Consider the following 10,526-nt stretch of genomic DNA (forward strand, 5'->3'; position numbering starts at 1 on the left):
CTAGATGGAAAATGTACCCAAAAAAAGCAAGGATTGGGTGGACTTTGAAAGATGGAAAGTTCAGAGACGAGGCCATTGTCATTAGATGTCTGTACCAATAAAGGGCGAAAAGCAGAAACATTCTTGTAGTCACTGAGGTTTTCTCCATCACCAGCACATACTCCACACGCATTCTGGAGAGGAGTGGTGGGCCTCTGACCCGGGCAGAGCTGGGCACACAAGCTCTGATCAGTGTGAGAAGAGACCCGGCGATGGTGCTAACTGGGGCACGCCATCAGCCTGCCTCGAATCCTAAAGGTTTCTCTCGTTCTCAGGGTGAAATCAAACCACCCTCTTGAAATGCTGCAGAGGTGTTTAACTGTCCTCCCAAGGTCTGCTCCCTATCTAAAATAACCAGAGCCTGAACCAACCCAAAAATTGTTTCTACAACCTAAATGTCCATCAACAGAGAAATGGATATAAAAAATATGCTACATAGTACAATGGAATACTACTCAACCATTAAAAAGAATGAAATAATGCCATTTGCAGTAACATGGATGCAACTGCTGCTGCTGCCGCTAAGTCGCTTCAGTCGTGCCCGACTCTGTGCGACCCCATAGACGGCAGCCCAGCAGGCTCCTCTGCCCATGGGATTCTCCAGGTAAGAATTTTGGAGTGGGTTGCCATTTCCTTCTCCTGGATGCAACTAGAGATTATCATACTAGGTGCAGTAAGTCAGAGAAGCAGAAACATCATGTGACACTCCCTATTTGTGGAATCTAAAAAGAAATGATACAAATGAACTTATTTACAAAACAGAAAGAGACTTACAGACTTAGAGATTGAATTTATGGTTGCCAGGAGTAAGAAGGCGGTGGGGGAGAGATACAGAGTTTGGCATGGACAGGTACACACTGCAGTATTTAAAATGGATAACCAGCACGGACCTGCTGTATGGCACAGGGAGCTTGCTCAAGACTGTGTGGCAGCCCGGATGGGAGGTGAGTCTGGGGGAGAGTGGACACATGCGCACACAGGGCCGAGTGCTTCTGCTCTCCACGTATAACTGTCACAGCACGGTCCATTGGCTATATTCCAATACAAAATAACAAGTTTTAAAATAAAATAAGGCAAAAGGAAAAAAATGAAAACTGGTTTCCGTCCCTTAACACTTCCCTTTGTATGTCTGTTTAGAACCATGTCTCCCAAAAGTGCACGGCAAGGGCGCAAGCTGAAAGAAGCGGACGTGTCATATCTTGGGAAGTAAAACCATGAGTAAGAGTACCTTCAGGGGGCTTCCTGGTGGCTCAGCGGTAAAGAATTCACCTGCCAATGCAGGAGAAACAGGTTCAACCCTGACCCAGGAAGACCCCACATGCCGCGAAGCAGTTCAGCCCGTGCACTGCAAGCACAGAGCCCGTGCACCGTGCGGACAGCAGGTTCTCACACCCGAGAGGCTCAGACTGCGGGAGAACAAGCGAACCAAACAAAACCCATGCAGGAAAAGACAGGAAAGCCCAGGAAATCGTTAAAAAGACATGGTGAAAGATGGTGAAAGATGAGGTATGTTAACAACCTAAAACATCCAATTCTTCTATTTTAAAAAAATGTAACTTTCAGATTAGGTTTCAAAAAGCTAAACTCGACTGTATTTGGCCTGATTAAAATAAGGGACTGAGGGACCCACGCAAAGTGGGGGCCTGGGTCTGGGGTGAGCGCCTCGTCACCCCTGAGTCAGGACCTAGCTGAGGGACTAGGTCAGCACCATCCAGCAATCACCGGCTGGTGCAGAGGAAGGGATGGAGGAGGCGATGCTACGCCCCGTGACGCAGGCAGGTGAGTGGAGAGAAGGGCCGGATGAAAGCCCCCAGCGCCAGCAGGCGTCTCAGGCTGGGAACAGCACAGACATCACTGCACGTGTTACAGCAGCCTTTCCAGTCAAGAAGATGCAGAAGGAAGTCCCTGCAGTTGGGAGACTCAGCATTTTAGACAGAGGGTTGTTTTTCTAAATGTCCCCCAGAACACTTCATCAGAAGGTCAGCATTACAAAGGGGAAGTCTAAGGCAGTGAGGGTCCAGCCGGCATTCTGGAAGTTGGTTGTCCCCTGCTCAGCCTCATACATGAGGTTACAGTATATGGAGCTTCTCGCATCTGACTGTTTTCTACTTTATTGTTCAGTCACTCAGTCATGTCCGACACTTTGCAACCCCATGGAGGTTTTTTACCTACACTATCTTAAAACTTCAGCTATATAGGCAGAGCAGAGCCTCATGCGGGCAAATCTGGCTGGGCACTGGGGCCACCTCACCCGAGTCAGGGAGACCCCCACTCAGTGGCACCCCATGTGTGGCCTCAGCAGTGCGACACACTCACTGCAGCCCACAGGCAGGGGCACAGACCTCGTTTATCACACTCAGCCTTTCTCAGTCAGAGGAGCCTGATCCAAGTGTTCTCCTAACGTAACTGGAACCAAGTTCCGATACACAGCTGTCTCTGAAAGCACTCAATATTTTCTAACGCTTTGGGGAATTTTTGACTAAAGAACTATATATACTTTTATATATGGTGACTCAGATGGTAAAGCATCTGTCGGCAATGCAGGAGACTCAATTCAATCCCTGAGTTGGGAAGATCTCCTGGAGAAGGGCGTGAAACCCACTCCAGTACTCTTGCCTGGAGAATCCCACGGACAGAGGAGCCTGGCGGGCTACACTGCAGTCTATGGGGTGGCAAAGAGACACGACTGAGCGACTGGGCACACACACACTACACTCTTATGGGTCTGAGGTCCCTGACGCTGCAGGTCCGTATGTCCCTGACACTGTGCTGGTCTGTGTGGCCCCTGACACTGTAGGTCCCTCTGGGCCCTGACACTGTACAGCTCCATGCGGTCCCTGGGAAGTGTGACTGTACAGCCTTCTCTTCTCTAGAACAGGGTTTCTTGGTCTCAGTGTCACTGACATTCGGGGCAGGATGACTCTGCTGGGGGCTGTCCTGTACAGGGTAGGACATTAAGCAACATCCCTGGCCTCACCCAGTGGATGCCAGCACCAACACCCTCCCCTCGCTGTGACCACTGAAAAGGTCCAGAGCCACCATCAGAAGTCCCGCAGGGGCAGAGCACTTCCGGTGAAAGCCCTGGTCAATGTATTATGACGGTGAGGCGCCGGTCGTTCAACTCACCGGGATCTGCATGTCCAGAGGAGGAGGTTCTCAGGTAAAGGTCTTTATTGGATAAATAATGCCAGGCCCAGTGCTGAGTTCTGGGGATACGAAGGTAAATACAACAGGCTTCTCGGAAGATCGCGTGATGGAGACGCAGAAACAGTAAGGATGCCTGCGGGAAAAAATGCTTCAGCCTTAGCAAACACAGGATACTCTGACAGCAAAACAAAGAATACAATCCCAGCAGGACAAAAAGGAGTCAGAGAGAAAAAGTGACATTTGAATCCTGAAGGATAGGTAGACTCCTCTAAGCGAGAGAATGGGGAGAGGCATTCCAAGAGGAGTTCATGCAGAAAAGAGTGCATTGGGGGCGGGGCCCGCAGTGGGCCGGGGCTGGGGGGCTTCCATCGCAAGCGTGCAGGCACTGACCTCACTTCATTTTTCCTTAAACCATGAACTGATACCGTCCAACAGCCATACAGCACTAACGGCCCAGGATCTACATCGAGACGTGTTTGGTTTTGCTTGCGGATGACTCCTGTCTCTCTGGGCAACAGCATCCCGCTTACAGGAAACCGGCATCCAAAGCGAAGTGCCTTGCGAACAAAGCGGCGCTCACTGCACCTGATCGGAGAGCAGGGCTTGTCTTAAAGCTACTGCGGCTCCCACGTGCTGCCTGAGCACTTGGCACCCCACTCCAGTACTCATGCCTGGAAAATCCATGGACGGAGGAGCCTGGTAGGCTACAGTCCATGGGGTCTCGAAGAATCTGACAGGACTGAGCGCCTTCACTTTCACTTTTCACTTTCATGCATTGGAGAAGGAAATGGCAACCCACTCCAGTGTTCTTGCCTGGAGAATCCCAGGGACGGCGGAGCCTGGTGGGCTGCCTTCTATGGGGTCGCACAGAGTCCGACACGACTGAAGCGACTTAGCAGCAGGGGCCGTTAAAAGGGCTTCCCTTCCAGTAGGTACCACAGGAGTGGTGGGGCATCCCACTGCCTTAGGAGGTAACCCCTCAGTTAGACTAATTGGATTTTTTCCCAAAGAATTCCAGGCTATTGATTTGAGAATTGAAACTAGTATTGATGTACAGTAGCCAGTTCTACTTGAAGAATTAACTATAGAAATTTTTAAAGTAAGTAAAATAAGAAATCTACAATTTTTACTGCTATAAGGTTTCACTTTTTAAAAATTCACTGTTAACCCCCTTAGAAATCTGGGCTTCCTAAATAGATGAAATTATACATAATTTTGCCAAATGCCTTAAAATGTAAATTGATTGTCTTGTTATAATGAAATATTTTTGTTTATCCTTGAGCCTACAGTGTTTTTATATAACATTTGTTTATTTAATGGTTTACCATTAAAATCACTCATTGATGCATGAAGTCATTTGAAAATATACAAATGCTTCTCAAAGATATTGAAATAAGAACTAGATCGACTGAGTCCTGCCTGGTGACAGTCACTGCGCTGGTGTTTCATGTGCCATATCTCATTTATTTCTCACAACCCCGGGTGAAAGTTTTTATAATTATTTCCATCTTACAAATGAGCACCTAGAGAGTTTAACTTGCCCAAGAACCCACAGCTAAAATGGATGACTTAGAACAGACCTACCCAGGCTCTTTCCCTGTCTTTCCTAAAGAGTAGAGACCTCCAGCTTAATACTTCACTCCATGTCTTTTCCATCTCCCACGGCCCCACACTGGTCTCTCTCGTCCTCAGGACTAGACCTCCATCCACGTTCCTCCAAGCTCTCAGCCTTCATATCGCCTTTGCTCTTCTCACCAAAGGTCCTGGCTGCCCCGTAGGAGTGTTGGGGCTCAAAGCAGGAGGTCACCCTTCTCCCCCACCTGATGGTGGTGGGTTAGTCCACATCCAACTCTACTTCTGGGTCTGATGGGTTTACCCTTTTATAATAGTTGGCCACAAATGTCAGTAATCACTTGATGCTAGACCATGGCTACCTCAGAATCTCTTCTTATCTCATACTTTTTAAATATGACCTTGCAAAAGCCATTTTCTGGTACTTGTCTCACTCTGCCTGACAACTCCCCTTAGGGTGAGCATCTCTAGGTCCATCCATGTTGCTGCATATGGAATTATTTTGTTCATTTCATTTACTGAGTAATAATCCATTGCACATATGTACCACGTCTTTATGCATCTCTCTGTTGATGGACACTTAGATTGCTTTCATGTCTTGACCGTCATAAATAGTGCTGCTGTGAACACTGGGGAGCAAATTTCTGAATTAGTATTTTCGGGTTTTTTGGATGTATACCCAAGAATAGCTGGGCCATATGGTAGCTCTGTTTTTAGTTTTTCTAGAAACCTCTTTTTCTTCATTTTTCATATGTAGTCCCTTGGGAGTCCACATAAACTCCACCTCTAAAGTGCATCACACACCTATTCGCTCTTTTCATCTCTGCAACCCGTGCCCTGATCCAGACTATCACAGTGTTTACTGGATCATGACAGCAGCTTTCTAATCGTTCTCCTAGCTCCCTCCATTCAGGACTGCAAGAGAAGGGTTTTAGGTATTGTAAAGAGTCGGACATGACTGAGTGACTGAACTGAACTGAACTGAACTGAAGAAAGCGAGAGTAGACATTTCAACCAGTTTCAAGGGTCCAAGGAAATCTCCTGAAGGAGACTGAATGATAGATAGGATAAGAATACAGCAGCAGCACTGAGAGAAAGGCGAGCACGATAAAGCAATACACATAAAAAGAACAGAAATGCCTCAGCAGTCCAGTGTTTAGGGCTCTGTGCTTCCAGTGCATGGGGTACAGGTTCAACCCCTGGTTGGGGAACTAAGATCCCATACACAGCACCACGCAGCAAAAGAAAAATAAATAATAAATAGAATAAACAGTCACCCTTTGGTGGCACTGGGGACCACGATACTGTGTCCCCAATACCTGTAGAAAGAGTTTGACTTGTATATTTGGCTGTTCTTAAAATAATGGCTTTGTGTTAACTTGCTCATATGTGAGCTATTCAATCTTAAATGACCAATGTTCAACTCCCAATCAATCTATAAGAAAAATTTTGTTTAGCTCAATTATTTTGTAGACAAGTTCTTGTTCATAAAACATAGTGATTACTACTCTTGCTGTTAAGCGATATCCTTGTTGATAAGAAAGAAGAGGTAATCTTACAAGTTTAATGTTTGATTTGAGACAATGGTGGATTTATCAATGAAGTCTATTTTAACCAAAAAAAAAGAAAGTATGCTTTCTAGGTAACAGATTTTTCAAGTTGTTTTGTATATGACAAATTTATAATTGGTTATTCTGGGGGGGGGCGGGTAATTAAAAAATAAATGCTACAAAATAAAGTAGGTTCACTTACAGTTCAGATTTTAAAACTGATCCTTATAAATAAGGTAGAAATAATATTCTTTCTTCGTCCTCAGCACCAAAGACAATTCCCTATTGGCCTAGATTTTGGAAAGTGAGACAAGCTGGGAGTTCCCTGGGGGTCCAGTGGCTAAGACTCCATGACCCCCATGTAGGAGGCCCTGGTCAGGGAACTAGATCCCGCATGCTGCAACTAAGAGTCCACACGCCACGCTGAAAGAGCCACGTCCTGCAGCTCGGACCCAGCAAACAAGCAAATATTGTTAAGAAGACATGCTGTCCAGGGAAAGGCATTGCTTTAATCAACTTCCTGTAAGACTCACAGATAAAAACCAAGAAAGGGAACATTCCTTCATCCTAAAACTCAAGGAAAAGTCTTGATTTTTCTCTACTGAGTACTCAGCGCCCTCCTTGCTCAGGTGCTTTAAGGAGGAGGGAAGTTTATGGGGGGTGGTGCTGCTATCAGGAGATTGAGCAGGGATGCTGAAGGTGGGGGCTGGGGGTTGCAGAGGCCAGAGTAAACACCTGTTATACACGCACAGCCATGCGCACACATTGTTTACAAATATGAAGCTATCTAGAAAGCCAAGTATGTCCTGGGATACGGATAACCACATGAAGCCAGATAGCAAGTACATTCAGATGAATAATAAGTGAGCAGTTGAGAAGGCGGTTTGTGTCTACGCAGCTAAAGAGTGACTCCTCTGAGTTTCTCTTGGGAAGAAATCCATAAGCCAGGTAATAGTGCATGACCTTGGGCTCCAAACAGTGTTGCAGGGATTAGACAAAGAGAGAAAGGGATGTATTTCAAGCTCCTGAAAGAAAAAGATACATAAATATATTGGCAGAGAACTGACTATATTGGTCAAGCAAAACTGAACCACTTTCAGCAAGTTTTAAAGGGAAATTCCCAACTGAGCGTTTTCAGGCCAAAGTCTGTTTGTCCTGAATGATACGGGCTTCTGTGGCTTGTGAGGGCTGTATTGGACTGCTCAGAGAAGGGTCCCACTTCCTACTTCTCGGCCTGGAGTCTGAGCAGTAACACCGAGGGTCCGCGTGGCCGCGCTCCTGGGGGCGGGGTGGGGCGGAGGCTCGTGGCCTGTGGGGACCGCGTCGGGCTGGGGAGGGTGCACCTCGCCTCAGCGACACCGCCAGTGTTCCTGCTGGAAACAGCAGCACTGCGAAAGCCTAGCTTCGGTGTCAGCACACTAATAATTCAATCATAAACTTGCCAACGCACCTGCTGCTAAGTCGCTTCAGTCGTGTCCGACTCTGTGCGACCCCATAGACGGCAGCCCACCAGGCTCCTCTGCCCATGGGATTCTCCAGGCAAGAACGCTGGAGTGGGTTGCCATTTCCTTCTCCAATGCATGAAAGTGAAAAGTGAAAGTGAAGTCGCTCAGTCGTGTCCAACTCTTCCTAGACTCAGAAAATGACTTAGTAATTTTCACAGGTTTACGGACATGTAAACACATATTCTTTTCAGAAATAAAGTTTAGTGACGCCTTGATTCCTTACATACAAAACCAAAAGAAGTATATTTTATTCTCTAGATTTCAACTTTTCTTTTTATTTCCAAGAATTCTGCATTCCATTTTCTGATTACAGTTGGTAAAGTTTTGCGCTTTTTCCGAGCACATGGTCTGGCTTGAAAAGAGATTGAGACAAAAATAACCAATTTTTTAATCATTAACTAGTTTCATCATTTACATCTAGAGTTCCTAGTTTCTTTGATTTTATATCATGCTTCCCAGAAGATTTTTCCATTAATATTAACAGCTTGATGAATCTCATTACTCCGATGTATGCCTTTTCAATGTATTTAAGGCTGTGTCAATATTAAAATTATCTGTCCCTTGTGAGCAACTTCAATAATGTTTAGATGCAAAGTAGCTTTACACGTTACCTAGCAGGCAAAAATCCATGTTACTACTAATAATGCCGTCCTCCCCAACAGAATTAACTAATAATTAATAAGCATTATACTGAAGGATTCAGAGCCAATCTAAACACCACAATAAAAATGCTACAAGCTATACTGCTATTTCTGACTTTCAGTTCAGTTCAGTCACTCAGTTGTGTCCAACACTTCGTGTTAGTTGACCTCAAATGCACGTGCTCTTTTTTTTAAAAAAGTATGTGGGAGAATGTGGTGGGGGTCAAAACATGAATTGCAATGTTTAAAACCAGTGCCTAGACATCTAGAGGAAGCAGGGAACAAAATTAAGTGAATGTTTGTCCTAAAATTTCTATTTAAGGAGGCTTGCATTTCTAGGAAGATGGAGTAGACATATTTCCCTGTTCCTCCCACTACGTTCAACTACAAGCCCTGGACATTATCTATAAAGCAAGCAGACAACAGAGTGTTGGAGAAAAGAGTCCGGCAAAGCAGGGAGGGAGCTCAGGACTAAAGCAGCAGCTCGGTGGGAGGCCCAGGATGGCTCTTTTCGTCGTATGGCTCAGACTTGCCAAATAAGCCAGCCACCTGGAAACTCCAATGCAGAGCCCACCAAGCCTGCCCCCTGCCCATAAAAAGAAAGACAATTCTGCTCTTTCTAGCCAAAGGACCAGTGCAGGGTAAAACTAGCAAGACCAAAACAAACAAGCAAATAAACTTTCAGACAATAACCACTCTAAAAAAAAAAATAAATAACCACTCTATTCTCATCAAACCCACCAGAAAAACTGGTTCCATGCCTAACTGCACCACCAAAGGCCAAGTGGGTGGGGAGTGAGGGAGGGGTAAGGGGGAGGTGGGGAGTGGGAGATACAGTAGGGTATAAGGTAGTCTAAGGGTTCCTATACACCATGCGGGATACAGCCAACAACTTTGTAATAACTGTAGATGGAACACAAATTAGGAGGTTGGAAATGATATATACACACTCATATATATATATATTAGGACTGATGCTGAAAATGAAGCTAATATATATATATTATTATATATAATAAATATAATTATTTATTATATATAATTATATATAATATGTATATAATAAATATATATATATTGGGACTGATGCTGAAAATGAAGCTCTAATACTTTGGCCACCTGATGTGGAGAGCCGACTCACTGGAAAAAACCCTGATCCTGGGAAAGATTGAGAGCAAGAGGAGAAAGGGATGACAGAGGATGAGATGGTTGGAGGGCATCACCAACTCAATGGACATGGGTTTGGGTGAACTCCGGGAGTTGGTGATGGACAGGGAGGCCTGGCATGCTGCAGTTCATGGGGTCGCAAAGAGTTGGACACGACTGAGTGAACTGAACTGAACTGAACTGAACTGGAACAAGATAGAAAGTGCAGAGATGAACCCATGCACCTATGGGGACCTTATTTTTGACAAAGGAGACAAGAATATACAATGGGGAAAAGAGAGCCTCTTCAATACATTGGCGCTGGGAAAACTGGACAGTCACATGTAAAAGAATGAAATTAGAACACTTCCTAACACCACACACAAAGACAAACTCAAAATGGATTAAAGACCTAAATGTAAGACCAGATACTATAAAATTCTTAGAGGAAAACATAGGCAAAACACTCAATGACATAAATCAAAGCAAGATCCTCTATGACCCATCTCCTAGAGCAATGGAAATAAAACCAAAAGTAAACAAGTGGGACCTGATTAAACTTAAAAGCTTTTGCACAGCAAAGGAAACTATAAGCAAGGTGAAAAGACAATCCTCAGAATGGGAGAAAATAATAGCAAATAAAACAACTGACAAAAGATTAATTTCCCAAATATACAAGCAGTTCATACAACTCAAAACCAGAAAAACAAACAACCCAATCAAAAAGAGGGAAAAAGACCTAAACTGACATTTCTCCAAAGACGACATACAGATGGCTAACAACACATGAAGAGATGCTCAACATCGCTCGTTATTCAGTTAAGTTCAGTCACTCAGTCGTGTCCGACTCTTTGTGACCCCATGAATCGAAGCACGCCAGGCCTCCCTGTCCATCACCAACTTCTGGAGTTCACTCAGACTCACCT

At 45.0% G+C, this 10,526-nt stretch overlaps 1 long non-coding RNA gene across 1 annotated transcript; it reads right to left on the bottom strand.

Annotated features, from left to right (window-relative positions):
- Nucleotides 1–935: 935 nt before the first annotated feature.
- On the bottom strand, nt 936–4,357 carry LOC133227437 (uncharacterized). The gene is made up of 3 exons (XR_009729821.1): nt 3,577–4,357; nt 3,166–3,319; nt 936–1,070 (listed from the first exon to the last, which is right to left on the bottom strand). It is a non-coding gene; the product is annotated as an uncharacterized LOC133227437 (long non-coding RNA).
- Between the last annotated feature and the right edge of the window lie 6,169 nt (nt 4,358–10,526).

This window comes from Bos javanicus, chromosome 16 (assembly GCF_032452875.1).
Source record: "Bos javanicus breed banteng chromosome 16, ARS-OSU_banteng_1.0, whole genome shotgun sequence".
NCBI lineage: Eukaryota > Metazoa > Chordata > Mammalia > Artiodactyla > Bovidae > Bos > Bos javanicus.